General features: G+C 41.8%; 1 long non-coding RNA gene across 1 annotated transcript; it reads right to left on the bottom strand.

Moving 5' to 3' along the window:
* Positions 1 to 261: 261 nt before the first annotated feature.
* LOC148056847 (uncharacterized) lies at positions 262 to 13,175 on the bottom strand. The gene is made up of 3 exons (XR_015702156.1): positions 13,109 to 13,175; positions 11,393 to 11,445; positions 262 to 382 (listed from the first exon to the last, which is right to left on the bottom strand). It is a non-coding gene; the product is annotated as an uncharacterized LOC148056847 (long non-coding RNA).
* Positions 13,176 to 16,056: the final 2,881 nt, after the last annotated feature.

Below are 16,056 nucleotides of genomic sequence, written 5' to 3' on the forward strand. Positions count from 1 at the left end.
TCCCACATCTCTAGATTAAAGATACTTTTACACTCAGTTAAGGTTCTCTGATTACTACCAGCTAATTTCTAATGAGGCTGGGCTGTAATTTGCAGGTTGGCTTCAAGTCCAACTTCCTCCATCCTCAAAGCCAAGTGTTACATCAAATAAGCCTCAAAATTCCCACTTAATTTTGACTTCCACTTAACTCCTTGACTATCTGCCACTGCTCCCTCCCATTCCCACAGCTATTATTTATACAAACACACAGACATGCTCATGCTCCAGTGCCATTAGTAGCATAAGGATCTTGTGCCGAAAAGGGCCCTCTTTTGATGTAGAATGGCTGCAGCAGAATTCATCCTTTCCCACAGGCTCTCTTGAAGTTTCCATTCCTGTGAACCTAAAACCAGAAGAGAAAAAAAATCATAAATGTGAAAGGGAAGCTCTAAGTACTCTGGAACTTGCAAAAAATCCATGGCTTTGTGTTCAGGAAAACCCAAATCATTAGGTTTCCTGAAGCCTCTGGCAGTACCACAGGCAAAATATAGGTCCAGATCCTTGGCGGATGTTAACCGGCAGGATGTTAACCGGCTGCTTACCTCAGCTTCATTTGGCCCATTATGATTTCTATGCATTTTTTTTACATGTAAGTACCATTCATATCCAGGAGCATTCGGCATGTTTTCTTTTCTATATTCTTTTTCTCTGGTTATCTGACTCACTACCAAAACAAATAAACTAAAATAACCCTACACACATGTCTATTGTATCATATCCACAAAGGATTCTGTTATTACATATGCAGAAGCGGAACTTCTAGAAAATAAAACACGAAACAGTTTGAGTCTCTAAGGCCAATTACAACTACTCTGATTTAAAAGGATTATAGAGAAGCAGGCTCTGTGCAATAATTTCCAGTCTAATTACAATTTACAAAGAATCTTCATTGTTGTCAAAAATATTTAATGTGCCTTGGCATATAGCAAATAATCTAATCCGATTTTTTTTTTTGGTCACACAACATGATCACACACAATTCTCCAAGCTGTTTACAGTGAGCAAAATTATCCTTGCAGCTAGGTAGTTAGATTCTTCTGAATTGGTAATCAAACATGATTGTGATTGCACTGAATTTTTAGTGCTGTCACAAGTGTGTACTTACTAATTGCACAACTATGAGAATAGCTGCAAAACCCTAAGCTTCATGAATAAAATTCACCATGAGAGCAAGAAAGAAAGTGAGAGAGGGAGAATGACCAGTCTTTAGTAGGATTATTTGCTGTCTAATAGAGGTCAGAACCCCAATACAGTTTAACAATATAACAGGCATACACCTAAATGGATATGTCAGTTTTTACAGTATTAAATTATTTAGCAGTAATTACCCCAGCATGTGGATACTATAAATGTAGGTCTTTTATAAGTACGAGAAAATAGTCTGCTTTGTTCATTCAAATTGATGGTTTGGCGGCCAGCTATAAAGGTACCAACAGTTGCCAACGTTCTATGTTGTGTGCAAGCAAGAAGTGGATAGAGACCTTCCCTGGTGGAGGAAATTTTAAAATAAAGCTCAGGACTAATGATATAGGTATGTGAAAAATATGAAGTTGAGAGCTCTCTCTTTTCACAGAAGGGGAAAAGTAGAACTGGAGCACCGCAATGGGGTTGAAGAGACATTCCTCTATGCAGCCAGAGGCTCCTAATTTTGGCTCCAGAAGAGCCCATGCTGAGTCTAACAATCTGTTCTATATTGGCTTTTCTGCTGAGATTTCCAATACAGCTGAGAGTTATGAAGATGAGTTTTAGAGGTGATAGGTCTGACTGGTTTGCAGAAAATGAAAATACCATCTATTGTTATGCACTGCTCAACCTTGATTCAAAGAGTGACAGAAGAGAAGCTCCATTGACCAGATGCCAGCAACTGAGACATCCACATTTCAAAGAATATATATGATGCAAGACTTATATTTGCAGCAAGGTCCTTTGGATTCTGCAGCAAACGCTAAAGTCTGCAGCAGCTTCCTTCAGTATCTTGGTGCTGACATTTTAATTAATTAAATATAAATCTGAATTATGTAGTTATTAAAGAGGCATCTGCCTTGTATACTTTGACACTAGAGTCTCACCTTGAAGAATATGGGATGCAGTTTGTGGTAACAAGATAAGCATTTTATGAGTTGTTTCCCTTAAAAAGACAAACAGTGAAATAATGTGAATTCAGCTGATTCAACAAGATCCTGGATATTTAAGTAACAGTGATGGTATTTGAACATTCGTCTTTACATTAGAGAGCTAACAGCATTTAGGAAGAATTTCAAAATTCGCATTGCTCAGCAATTATTCCAGGTTGTCATCAGATTCAGGAAAACAGCACTCAACCTAATGTTCACTAACATGAAGGAGTCTTGATATACTCTGTGATAAATTCCAGGTGTGTGAGCTAGGATTTGGATCCTTTAAAAAACAGGAAAAAAGTAGCTATGTTCTTTATTCAAATGAATGGCAACTCTCTGTAGGCAAATGGGTGAAATTAGATATTTCACAGCAGACTTGAAAATAAAGAACTTCAGTTCAGTAGTTTTGTCATATCAGAAAAACTGTTCTCTGACTCAGTATCATGATATTTGCATATATTACAAAACTTCTGCATACCAATTGTGTTGCAGATGCTAAATCATGCAGAAGAATCTTATAACCCACACAGATCCATTCAGGGGATAGGGATGGGGTACATGTTTATCCATTTTTTTAAAAAATATGATAAACATAAAATAGATAGCAGGCATTTTGTTGTTATGACAATTTGGCATCTTCTGAGCAAATGTATTTGCTTACTATATATACATCTTCAAGCTGTCAAGTAATTGGACAACCATTGCCCTCTCCTCATATTACAAGTTTGATTAAAATGGCAGAGGCCAGATGCCCATCTCACTCACAGATTCTTTAATTAGAGGGTCTCCTGAACCTCCGAACCACTTGAATGAAAAAAAAGAGCAATTAACACTTTTCCAGGGCTCCCTTCGTCCATATGTCACAGCACAGGTGAAAAAAAAAAGAAAAAAAAGAAAGAAAAAAAAAAAAGGAAGAAAGAAAAGATGATAATGGATCCTTTCTCCAGAAAACACTGGACTCTGAGTGTGCTCCTCCGGCCAGTCCATCAAAAACATCCCTCCCTCCCCCTGCAGAAGATGAAAAGCCTCTAGGTTTTCAAATATGCTAACTGCACAGTACATCGTCTAGGGGAGAAAAATCATGTGGAAACTACACAGACGGGCACAACATGTCTTTAATCACCCCCGTTTCCATCAGGCAAGAAAGCTTCACAAAGCTCGGTTGGTTAGATGCAGGGGCTTGACATGTGAGGGCATCCACTTCCCACCCCCATGCTGCCCCCCCAGCCATCCGCAGTATCAAATGAGATCTGTTATCAGCCTTAGTTAGATCATAATGAAATAATTGCAGGACTCAGCTGAGGGTGACTGCAGTGTAGTGAGGTGAATTAATTTTCCCACCACAGCAGGGCATGTCAGATCTGGCCACAAGCAGGTCAAGCCATTATTTTTTGTGGGTGTGTGAAAGTGATTGACTGGATTTCTGCACTTTGGGAGGGTTTGTGGAAGAAAAACCAAGGTGCACCTCAGTCATGCTTTATCCTTTAAATGGCAGGCACAAATGAAAGTGAAACAGTTGATAAATTAACACAGAAAGAACCTTTTTATTCAGGTTTAAAAAGAAATGCAACTTGTGCAACTTCAGAAATTTCATCAGGCGTCTGTAAAATATGCATTTCAATCCACTCCAGGGAAGGTGCTGGGGGTTTTTTGAGGGTTATAATAAGTTTATGGCTAAAATGTTAGCAATATGCAACTTCTAATGACCAATATCACAGCTCCCAATCCCGTAAATGGGACTGCTACATTGAAGATAAAACATTCAGTGTGGCTCAGGGAGGTATTTTGGAACCAAATACTTTGAAACATTGTACTGAAGGCCAAACAACACATTACGCGCTCAGTAAAGCTAACCAAATGTCTATCATTTTTCCCCAGCTATTTAGGGTAGGGACTATTGTGATTTTCAAAATTTCCTGTGTTCTCGTAGGTTATGAGAATTGCTGCTTTTGTGAATTTTGGTAAAAGCAAACAGTTTTTATTTAAGAGCTACTCATTTTAATCAGAACTCACATAAACCTTAGAAAGGAAAGCTACCTTGCAATTCTGATCTTTACCTTAAGAAGAAACAACCTGAAAAAAATAAAATTTCTACAAACGTTCTTCTCTCTACTTCGATATCAAATTTTTACATGCTGTTAGCTCAGTATTTACATTCACCAGCAATAAAAGAAAAATATGGATCCCTACTATAGTGCTATATTATTTGGTAAAATTTTTTTTGTTTTTTCTAAAGTAGGTACTACTGAGGGAAAAACCCGTCTGAGTTGTATGGTTGTGTTGTACAATTTTTCTAAGAATGGTGTTGTGAAGGAATCGTCTTCGCTGAAGCCATCCTCAGAATCTGCTTTGACTCACAGAAATCCCCTGGCAATTTCCATTGTGGCCATGAAGAGGAAACACAATGTCTTGCCTCAAGAAATGGAAAATGCTCATTGAAAAAGTTCACCAGCTCTTGCAAACTACTAGAGATGATTGGAAAGACAAGTACTTGGAGACCAGTGGACTCTTATAGAGGAATTAAATTAGGTAATTGCACAGTACGATTTTAATGTAAAACACTCAAGGCTGAATTGACTACTAGAAACCAGCATTGGGAAGAAAAGATACCTGCACTACAAACCTTAGGGTTTCCCCTCATTTTCTTCTTGAATCTAGAACTAATGAGAAACGGGGCGTTAGTTACGTTCTGTATTCATTTCCCATTGGCGGACGGAGGGAAGAGGCACATTTTCAGCGGTGACTTTCCTAATTCCTTTCTGTTTCTTTTTTCCCATAGCATTTAGAGAAAGGGAAGGAGATGAAGGAAGGGAGCACTACTCAGACTTCTCTTGTTAAAAACAAATGAGACGAGAAAAAAAAAATTGTGCAAACATCTATATAAACCCAAGCTGTGCTTTCTTAATTACAGAGGAGGCAGAAACACCTCTAAAATACCCCTAGCAATTATTCACCTATCTTTCTTTTTAGCAACTTTCCAGGTCCAGTCACCTCAGAGGCTCCAGTGCAACCTCCTGACAAGCTGAGTGAGAACAATGTGATTATTTAGCATCAAGAGAATACAAAACCTAATACTACAGCACCTCAGCTGGAAAAGCACATAAAAAAATACATCCCTCATGAGATACTAATACCAGCTTATACCAGTATCTAGACTGCAGCAGGCGGTACTGATAGCTCGTCCTCAAAGAAAAGGAAAGAGAAGAAGTGGACAGTGAAGGATGATACTCTCAGTCTTTCCAGGCCCGTTTTTTTTTGCTTCAGCCTAAGGTGTTGGCTCATTTTTACTCCTGATGCATGCAAACTGCATCATTAGAGCATATATTAATGCCTCATGAGAAATTGTATGTCAAACCACTTTTAGGGACTATTCTTTCTCTGTAGTATCTATTTTCTGGTTGTTTTCTATATCTGTATCTAGAATATAAACATATGTATTTATATATGCTTGTGTATATATATATTTCTCTCTCTCCTATGTCTCCTCACTGATGAACCTGTCCATCTCTCTCATTAACCCCTGGGCTGCCACTCCCAGTCCCTCAAAGATGGGAACCTCTCTGCTGCTGAGTACACTTGGGGGACAGAGGAAAATACCACACTCTAGCCCCAAGCACTGACAGGAGTCCATGGAAGATTTTCTGGACAACTGTGACAGCAAAGGGTCAGGAAGAAAAGGTAAGGTGACAGCATTTTCTTGAGTGGGGAGGAATGAAAAATACTCCAACAGATACCCACGTCGAAGTATTTTTCTGGGCTGGCATAACTCACAGCAACAAAGAGCTGCTTGATATTGCCTGGAGAGTCAATTTTTCCCCAGGCAGCCCAAAACTGGGGAGGTGAAAGTGGCCTTTTAACCCATTCATTGTCCTTCTTAAATATCTCTTTCAAACGATGTTCCTCTGCTCTGTTTCCTGCTGCTTCCCATCGATGTTGCCCATGAGATGGAAACCTCCCCTACCTCTGCAATCCGCTGACAAAGCACAATACAAAAAAGCTGTTCTCCAGAGTACACACCTTTGTTTTATCACACCACCTTGTCTCCCTCCCTCCTCCCTCCCACTGCCATCCTCTGATGTCTCATACACAGAATTTCCTCAGCCTGAGACTGTAAGATGCTCTGGGCAGAGACCTTGTCTTTTTGTACGTCTGTAAAGTGCTGCTCCTTTCCCTAGAGTTCAGCCCTTCATTGCTCTTCCATCTCTTTAACAACACAGAGCTTTACTCACTCTCTGACATAAAATCCTACTTTAAAAATGCTTTCATTCCATTATGGGTCTTGAAGCTCCAGTAGCAGCAAGGCAACGTGTTCTATAAATGGCATGAACACTGATTGGTAATATCATGTGTTAATTGGCAATATCTGCCTTCAGTAGGCTCTGCAATATGTGTTATATCACACTGACTAGTTACATACCCATGATAGTAGGTATTAACTATTTGCAGGATAAATGTGTGCTCCTTTGAAGGAAGCATGTGAATTTAGTACTTTTGTTTAATTAGCCTTTACGGCCTGTCAAAAGCTGGAAAGTGAAGAGAGCATCCATCGAATGTGACATACTGTCAAAACCAGGCAAAGCAAGTATTGTCTCCCCTGCTGTACAGTTCCCTCAGAAACATCCCCTTGAGATAATCATCTCAGCAGTATTAAACTCTTGGCAACCCTGACCTGATCCAGAGCTCACAAAAGGCAATAGGAGTCTCCCACAGACTTCACTGGTTTCAAGTGCATCACTGTTGCTCCTTTGGTCTTAGCAGTTAGACAGGATTCAGTTCCCCTCAGGACCACTCTAGATGAGAAAACAGTGACATGGTACAGCAATCTTCTCTAGGTTGTGTTTTATTTTTCCTTTTTTCGCCAAACCAGAGGTGTGTTTCCCTGAACATGGAGGGGGTTTCTGTACCCAGTTTCTATATCCAGAATTCACCATCCAGCACCACCAAGCTCCTCACCCGAGACTCTCGATCCCACTCCTGCTACCCCAGCCCTGCTCACAACTGCTCCTCCTGGATTTTGGGTGGGTTTGCTGCCATCGGACACTCAGCAACTGCAAACCCAATATCCCATCCCCTGTGTGCCACCAAGGAAATCCCCTTGCCTACATGCTCAGCTCTGACCTGGTATGTGCTGTCTGAAATCCCTCCGTTGTCTCTGCCTGTTATTATCTTTCTATTTAAAGAGGCTCAGTTGCTTCTTCTTCAGAGCCTGAAAAGGAGTGTTTGGCAAACCCACTGATTTTAATGAGATCTATTATTGTCTTTGGATCAAAGGCTCACTTGATGGCAGCTATTAGCACCTTTCACCATAACAGTAATTTAAAGGTGACCACAGGCATCTTCTGTTTACTCTTCAACAGTACCCCCTCTTTCTTCCACCCAGATTGGAGAGGTCTGTGGACACATACTTGATCAAGAATGAACCTGGCGTATGTCTTCACTGTCAACAAAGGTGTAGGAGGGGGAAAAGGGAATCTCGGTATCATAATCCACACTATTTCCTTGCAAATTCAGGTGGAATAAAAGCTTTAGTTCTCATCTGTTTGTAGGCACCACTGTAATCTCTTCACTTACACTGCTGGCTTTACCTAACTTGCATCCAATATAAACTAGAACATCCAGTTCACCACAACAGCATAGGAATATATCTAGCACTCATTTTTTACCTTGTCTAAACCACTATTATTGGGCAGAATTACTGGTTTTACTAGGCTGGCCTGTTCCACTTGAGGGATGTCATCTCCATCCTTTCTCCTCTCCTGCCACACACTTTCCTGCTGCAGCTGCTTTATCCTTGTGGGTGAAAATAAAACAGAACTTTCTTCTAACAGCTTAAGACTTAAATTAGGCTATTTCTGAGAGAAAAGGCATGGAAACATACTCATTTTAATAAACAGCCAAATTTTACCTTACACAGGACTGAGCTGATAATCAGCTGATAATATCTCAGAGTAATATCTAATTTATAATACTGGTATCACAGATTAGATTTTCCAGGCTGTCCAGTTGATGCACAGGAGAATGCCAGGTCTCTGGCATGTCATTTTTCAGAACGGGCTCCCGATAAGCAATGCTGTATGTTAAAAGCCATTAAACATGCCAACACCTTCTTCTATCTTCCAAATATCTACTAAGCCAGGTGCAGAGGCACATGGTTGAACCTAACATCCGTTGCAAGGTATTAACATTGCATATAACCACTATTTATTATAGGACTACAAAAGATGAAATAAGGAAAATTAAACACTTGCACTATCTCCAAGAACAATGGTTTCATTCTGTCTGTTTGCATGACCTATAAAGAAATTTCACGTAACTATTCTTGTCAATCATGTTCAAATAGCTCAGCCCTGCCCTTTCTGTGTCGCTCTGCTTTCTCTCCATTGTGCTCGCAGTCACTGCTGCCACCCTTACAGCTATTAAAGCAAAACATTCAACCACAAATTGTTAATTTCTGCAGTTACACGTACACTCTCTCTTTTCTATTTCATGGGACTACTGGGTATGTAGTTTATTTTTTATAACGGTTTCCAATTAAATATCACTAATTCAGTCTTAACATCTCATTTTTTACTTAACTTCAAAGGCGACAAAGCAACTTACACACCAAATTAATTATGTCTATTATCACTTAAAGAAATCCACTTAATTCTGTCAAGCCTGGCAAATGATATAAAAATGTTGGTTTGATAATATTAACATCAACAACTTAAACTGTATTTAAACTGGGGAGGAAGAAAATAGAAATAATTAATTGCTCATCACAAATCTGCCCAATATGGAATGCCATGTGGTTCTGCTTTTCTAATAAATTAGTTTGCTTTCTCTGCACTATTCTTTGTGAGGTATATAAGTAGTTAAAGGAGCATATTGAAAAAAGAACAATCAGGCTAACGAGAAAAGTGATTAAAAGTTATTAAAACCAGAGCCAAAATACTGAGGAAGATGTAGAAGTTTTGAAATGTTGTCCCATGTGAGCAGGACTAGAAAGCATTCACCTTGTCCTTCTATTCTTCTGTTTGTATTCCTCCCCTAACAAACATGAGAAAATTTTATGATGAAAAATAAAACAAAACAACAAAGGAAAGGAACTGGGATAATCATTCTGATTTAAGTGCTAAAACCCACAAAGAGAGGGACAGAATTCAGGCGATCTCAGGCCTCCAATGTTACAGAGGCTTGCACTGTGATGAGTTTACCAGGGCTCTGCGTGGGAAGCAGGTATCTCTGAGCAGATCCCAGTCTCTTTACACCACACCAGGACCAAACACGGGGGGAAGCATCTATGAGCAGCCGGCACCCCTCCTTGATCAGCTCCACCCCGAGCGCCTGGCAGCCAAAGGGTGCAGCGGACACCGGCATGGGCGGGTGTCATGGCAATCTAAACAGACAGAGCAGAAATGAATTTCACCACCAGAGATTAGCCAGCAAATTAAATTCAACCTCCCTGACAGAAAAGCGCAGCAATGGAAAGCGCCTAACTCTTCGCCCCACTCCTGAGAGCTGTCCCTGCCCACGGTGCCTCTCCGACACCAGCTCCCTTGGCCCCGCTGAACCCAGCAACAGGGGACATCCGATTTTTTGGCTGGGCAGAAGCCAGGAGGAGACAATGGCCAGAGAGCTGCCAGTGCAGACCGTAAACAAGGGACGAAGCCTCAGTGGCGGCCACTTTCTGCAAAAGCCTCCCACAAAATAGAGAGCCAGATCTGCCACAGGTGAAGTTCATTACTCTGTTTACCTAAAGGGAGCAATATCGACTTACACAAGATGATGGTCCAAAGTCCCACATTTATTCCCAGGGCACAGGCTCATTTAGGTGTTCTGACTGCCCCCAAAAATAAGCACTTCATGGTAAGTGTTTGCAAAGTGAGGCACTATTCTCACACATTTTTCTCACACATTTTTCTCACTTTATCTTCTAAGGCCATGTTAGCCAGGTGCATACCATGACCAGAGTTGGCTTCCAAGGTGATCTTTCTGAGGGAAACTTTGCAGTTTTGAAAGAATCAAAAATGCACATCAGAGTGAAGAGTGGAAGTTTCAAAGCTGGGTATGGAAGGGAAAATTCAAGCTACTGTAAATGATTGAAATGCTTTGGTGAGAAGTGCTGAGTGCAGGGAAGCCCAAGCACAGACACCTCCCGCTCAGCTATGGCTCTACAAGTGGAACAGGGCACCAGAGCAGGGTGCCTGGGAGCCCCAAACCTGCTGCCACAGAGGCGCGCCTGGCACCAGGAGCTGCGAGGGCACCGTGGGGCTGCAGGAGGGTCACACCAGCATCAGGGATCACCCCAGCCCAAGCAGCCCACAGGGTGGATAGCAGAGAGGGAGCAGTGAGGAGCCAGGCTGGTTTTGATGGAAATCTGCTTCGCTGTCCGGTTTTAAAATCGTTTGGAAGATGTGTCAGAACAGGCCTGTTCTTTTGAAATGTCTCAGTGCCAGCAAACAAGTGTGTTTTTAACGGAAGAAATGTTTCAGCACAAAAGCTTTGACCAGATTCACAGAGGAGCACAGTCTGCTAAACGTCCTCCTCAGCAGTCGATCTAGAGGATGTAAGAGTCTGCTTCAGCCAGAAAAATAAAAGCCCAGTTTCTTAATTCATGCTGTCACAGCTCACACCTTGTACCTTTAGAGGTCAACCTCCAGCATTTAGCCAAGACAGCCACCTGTAAAAAGACCTCTGCTGATCACTGAAATCCATGTATAAGCCTGATCCAAAGTTCAGAGAAGATGACAGGAGGTTTTCCATCAGCCTCAGTATACACAAAAAGACCTTAATGAAGAGCGTGGATGTTCCCAGACAGTTTTCACACATTCATGACTGTTTTTCCACCCACTGAAAGGACTGATTTTATCTTGTATTGCTTGAGTCCAACCATGAGATGTACTGATTGGAAAATCTCAACGCATGAAAGAGGAACATCTGCTAAACAAGGATACAGGATTCTGCCCTGACTCAACCTCTTCGCTCCACTTCGGTGGTGAAAAGGGGATATCATGCCTCCACTGCTTGCCAGTACTGAATTCCCAAAGCAAAGGAATATTTTCTACTCCCATAAAACCCCCAGAGGCATTTCCTAATGCTAAACTCACCTCCTTCCCTGCAAGGCAGAGAAGGAAGGAGACAGGTCTGGGAGGGTGTTTGAGGAGATAATCTCCATTTTGTCACCAAAACCTCAGTGGCAAAGATCCCCTTAGCAGCTGTTTCAAATCAAAGCAACAAAGCGGTATCTAACTCACATGAGGAAAGGATGACTGGGAAATAGGGGAGTCAGTCTTCTACCAAACGGATCCTGGAAGAGAAAAGAAATCAGTCTTCTGCATCTAGTGTCCTTCTAACAGCCTCTACCCTCAGGAAAGACAGCAAAACTGAACAAAAATCACCTATAACATAGAGCAATAGACATGGATAATTTAACAACCACCTGGAGGACAAGAGATTTAAGCTCTTGGACCAGCAGTGAAAGCAAGCTACAAAGTCAAAGCCCTTCTCCTTGGCAAATGCCCAACAAGCAGCTATTTCTGATTTGGACACGGAAAGTGTGTTTATATCTTTCATGCAAATTCCTATGCAAAAGAGGGGCTGAACAGCAAATATTACCCGTCGCCGCTTTCTTCCGTCATCCCTGCTGGAGAGCACGGAGTGTGCTTGAGAGATCTTGTCCAGCCCCACTGGGAGGCTTTGATGAGAACCCTTTTCTAGCACATGGTCCTAAGTGGTATCAAAAATAGTAATTCAGCCATCTCTAAGCAAACAAAAACAGAGTCTGCAAGAGACAAGAGGCTGCCAAATCTGAAGTGATGCATGTAACGTTTTTCTTTCAGGAAGAAGAGATGTTTTCTCTTTCATCTGTTTTCTGTTTGTTCATTTGGTTTCATTCATTTACAAGAGTCTCCTTTTAACCAAAGGGGAAAAAGTTGATGTTTATTTACATCCTCTCTGCATAATAAGGCCCTGGCCCTTGCACACATATGTGTAGGACTGCTTAAGTCAATGGGATTACTCGCCTGAGGAAAGTTAAATAAGTACCAAAGTCCTTGAAGGAGCAGGGCACAAAATAGCTACCTATTGACATAAATAACTACCTATTGCAGTAACCCAAACAATCAGATTTGGCAGTTGTCCCCCTTTTTCCTCATTTAATCCATAAAGTTGTGTTCTGTTTCGATGTTAAATCAACACAAAGTTATCACCGGAGTTAAGGAGGCAGCAACCCAGTCTGATTTCCACGCTGCCCAACATGCAGCCCTTTGTTATAATCATCATAATAACATTAAATAAAAGATAAGGACCGCTGTCAAAAAGTTAATCATCAAAAGCTGGAAATCACATAGTGAATCTGTCAGTCGTCTGAACTGGACGGGGTCATGAAAATGAAAGGGAAAGAATGCGCAGTCCACAGACGATGCTTACATGCTAATAAAAACCAGCCAGGCAAAAACATACATGCACAAGACTGAGCAATTTGTCACCCTGGGCTATCATGGCTGTTCCCCTGCCTATTGTAACAATGCCAGCATTCAAAATAGTCAGAAAGGAGCTTACAGGAGCTGAATGCCAGCACATGTGTTTTTCCAGCTGGAGCCGAGTCCTGGACCAGCTTCTGAATTCTAGTTTAAGTTTCTTACTCTCTCCCTCAAACAGGAAAAACACATAATGCAAAGACTGAAAGCCCTAAAATAAAAATGTTGAAGAGAAACTAATGCTGGAAAGAGTCCTAAAAACATAGCTGCGAATTTGGAAGTGTTAACCATCCCCCTGCTGCACACATACCTTCCCCTCCACAGAGCCTCGCCGAGGCTCGCCTTCCCACGGCGCGGGAGCCCGGGGACCACAGAGCCCCCGGCACCCTCCCTGCCTTGCACCCACAGCCCAGCACACCCCCGGCCCCACCGGGGCTCTCGGGCTGGGAAGGGCTTTCTAAGCTTGCCTCAGCCTGGCGCTGAACACTGTACCTCTGAAAGCTTTCAAATGCTTCGGTCCTTTCACTGTTTTGGTCTTGCAGTATCAAGAGAGCTTCCCTCTCAGCCCCTCGCCTTCTTCAGCAGGAGTAGTTCAATGCTGTGCAAGTGCTTGTTTAAAAAAAAAAAAAAAGAAAAAAAAAAAAAGAAAAAGATAGTTTGAAACCCTCTCCAAAGTTTACAGTCATCTACTCCAGGCATAATCATTTCAAACTCTGCAGCACTTCACATTTGGTTAAAACCACTTCAGTTTAGAAGTGATTAGAGGTTGAAGATTTGCAGTTTAAAATTTAAATTAAACTGTTTAAAATTATTGGAACACTTCACACATTTAAAGCAAATAATTTATTTATTTATTTATTTATTTATCTTTCCTTCCCAGTAGTTCTGGATTTTCAGTAGCAAACTGCAGAGCAGAGGCAGCTATTAAAGAATCAGGAGGGACCAGAAGTCAGATCTAGGTTTTCAAATCCCAGTAACTTACAGAAGGGAAAGTTGTGAAAAGGATTATGTTTCCACAACGGCAAGGACAGCAAAAATATCTGTAGATACATAGAGAGAGAAGCATGGGAATGGTTAATAATAGTGTGTGGTTTAAGGCTTGTGCTAAAATATTACTTCAGATCATCTGCAGACAAATTCCTTTATTTATAAAAAGCTTATACCAGAGGCAAATAAGCACACTATACTCTTCATATAATTTCATTTTAGCCTTCTAAGATTGCATATTTTAGTCAGATAAATTAACAGAAGGACAGTAACATTAAATCCTCCTCTCCAAATGAATGTGTCTCTTTTTCTTCCCCTCCCAAAGACATAGACAACATCCCCAAACTTACCACTCCTAGAAATTTATGTGGCAGAATGTATTATCTATATTTGACCTGTAAACTAAACTGCTGTATGTTTCACAGAAATCAACCCCGAGTTCCTCCCAAGAAGCACTTATGTTTGTGTCCAATTGCAGCTCCCAATTCAGAACAAGAATCGCCCACCGCGCACATGTACATAAACCAGAGCTGGACCGAGACGTTACATAGAGCATCGCTGTATGCTTTCAGCTCGAAAGGTCTGACAAAGCAAGCCGAAAAATAAAATATTTCCTAGTTTACATCACTACTAAAAACAGGCAATCCCCACTCTCGGATGGGCTGGGAGGGAGGAGAGGAGGGCAGCTTCTCAGACGGTTCAAAAACAAGCCCCTATTCCAGTTTTCCATCCCCCGAGGCAGGGCCGGGCGTGGGGCCGGGCGTGGGGCCGGGCGTGGGGCCGGGCAGGGCCGGGCAGGGCCGGCCGCCCGCAGCCGCGCTCCGGCCTCTCCCCCAGCGCCCCGCTCGGCGCGGCCGCGCCGCCGCCGGCGCCTCCCAGCCCCGCTCCGCCGCGGGGCCGGCGGGGTGGCCCCGGCCTTTGTGCGCGCACTCGCTGGGAGCGTCGGCTTGTTTTGTTTCGTCCTTCAGGGAAGGAGGTGGAAAAGAGGCCGGCCCTCACATGTAATTCTTTAAGTGCCCCGAAAAATACATTCATGTATACTTATCACCGGCTTTCATCGGTGCTCCCCTGGCTTCAAAGATCAGTGAAGGGCCTTTATAGTTAGCAAAGGGTCATTTGCAGTTAGTTTTTTATAGTGCTTGGACTCCTTAATGTTGCCACAGAAAAAGTAAAGAAACATAAAAGTAAGTGGAAATCAAACCCATATAGCAGCATGTTTAACAAACCCATGAAAAGCAGTTCATCCCTCCCTTACATATCCTTCCTATTATCATTAGCTAACAAACTACAATTTCTCACTAGGTTTGTCTACAGCTATATATGTACGTGAGAGATTAGATATACAGGTTGTATTAGACCCCTGTACCAATTCTTCATAGATGGGAGTCCCTATCTACCCCCCCCCCCAAAAAAGGGGGGGGGGGGCAGGGGAGGGGAGGCAGGAGAAAAGAAAAAAAAAATTTTTTTTTTTCAAGTACCCACAAGTAATACTCAACACTTGTACATTTGGTATTCAAATCTTTTATGATCTTTATATTAAAACTTCCTACTTGCCACATGCCTTTTTAAGCAGTACTAGTCTTTGACACACACACTGAAATCTACCCAGTGTGTTCAAGTTATTGAACTGTTGCGAGCTTCCTGACAACAGTGCCCTGCTAATGCCAGTTTTGATTCCACTGACATTAATCTTGGTAGGGCTGAGATGCTGTTAATACTCACTTCCTAAGCGAGGTAACCCCTTCAAAGGCTGACACACACCACCTCGCCTTGTTCATCAAATGTATAATCTTACTAAATGCTGTAATCTTAAATCCCAACCTAGAGTAACTAGCAGTGCTTACATTATCATTTTTCTTTAAAGTTCATCTAAAGGGAAAAAAAATATCTATTAAAGAATTGCAGATTTCAAAAACTATACAATCGGAACTTAGGACCAACACTTTCTCCATATACTGCACCAACCTGCTTACTAAGCTTTAACATCAACACAACCTAAGATTATTCCTACCTTTCTGCCAGTCCACCCACGCTTCCATGCACACAACACACATGAATCTTCCAGAAGGTCCCACTGAAATTTTAAAGAGCTCTTTTTTTCCCATTTGACAACTTTACATCCTCAAATTAAAAAGAGGGAATGTGGTTATAGCATATGATGTAGAAGGAATTATAAAAATGGCCCTTCATTGCCAGTGCTACTCAATGACAGCTCATTTTCTTGTGCCAATAGGAAGAACAAGATTAGAAGTGACTCTAATTCTTACCCAGACTTCAGGCCGGTGAAACTCAAGTTAAAGAAATAAGGCTCTCAGTCTCTGGAGGGCAAGGGTACCAGTCACTTATTTCTTATGAACACTTGCTGACATGTGCACTAAGCATAATAATAATAATTTTATTTATAAAGTGCTCCCCCACTGAAGTGCTTGGGGCATTGTACAATATTATAAAAG

Source organism: Nipponia nippon, unplaced genomic scaffold (genome assembly GCF_047370975.1).
Source record: "Nipponia nippon isolate SJK-2023a ecotype South Korea unplaced genomic scaffold, ASM4737097v1 scaffold_11, whole genome shotgun sequence".
In the NCBI taxonomy this organism is placed as follows: Eukaryota; Metazoa; Chordata; class Aves; order Pelecaniformes; family Threskiornithidae; genus Nipponia; species Nipponia nippon.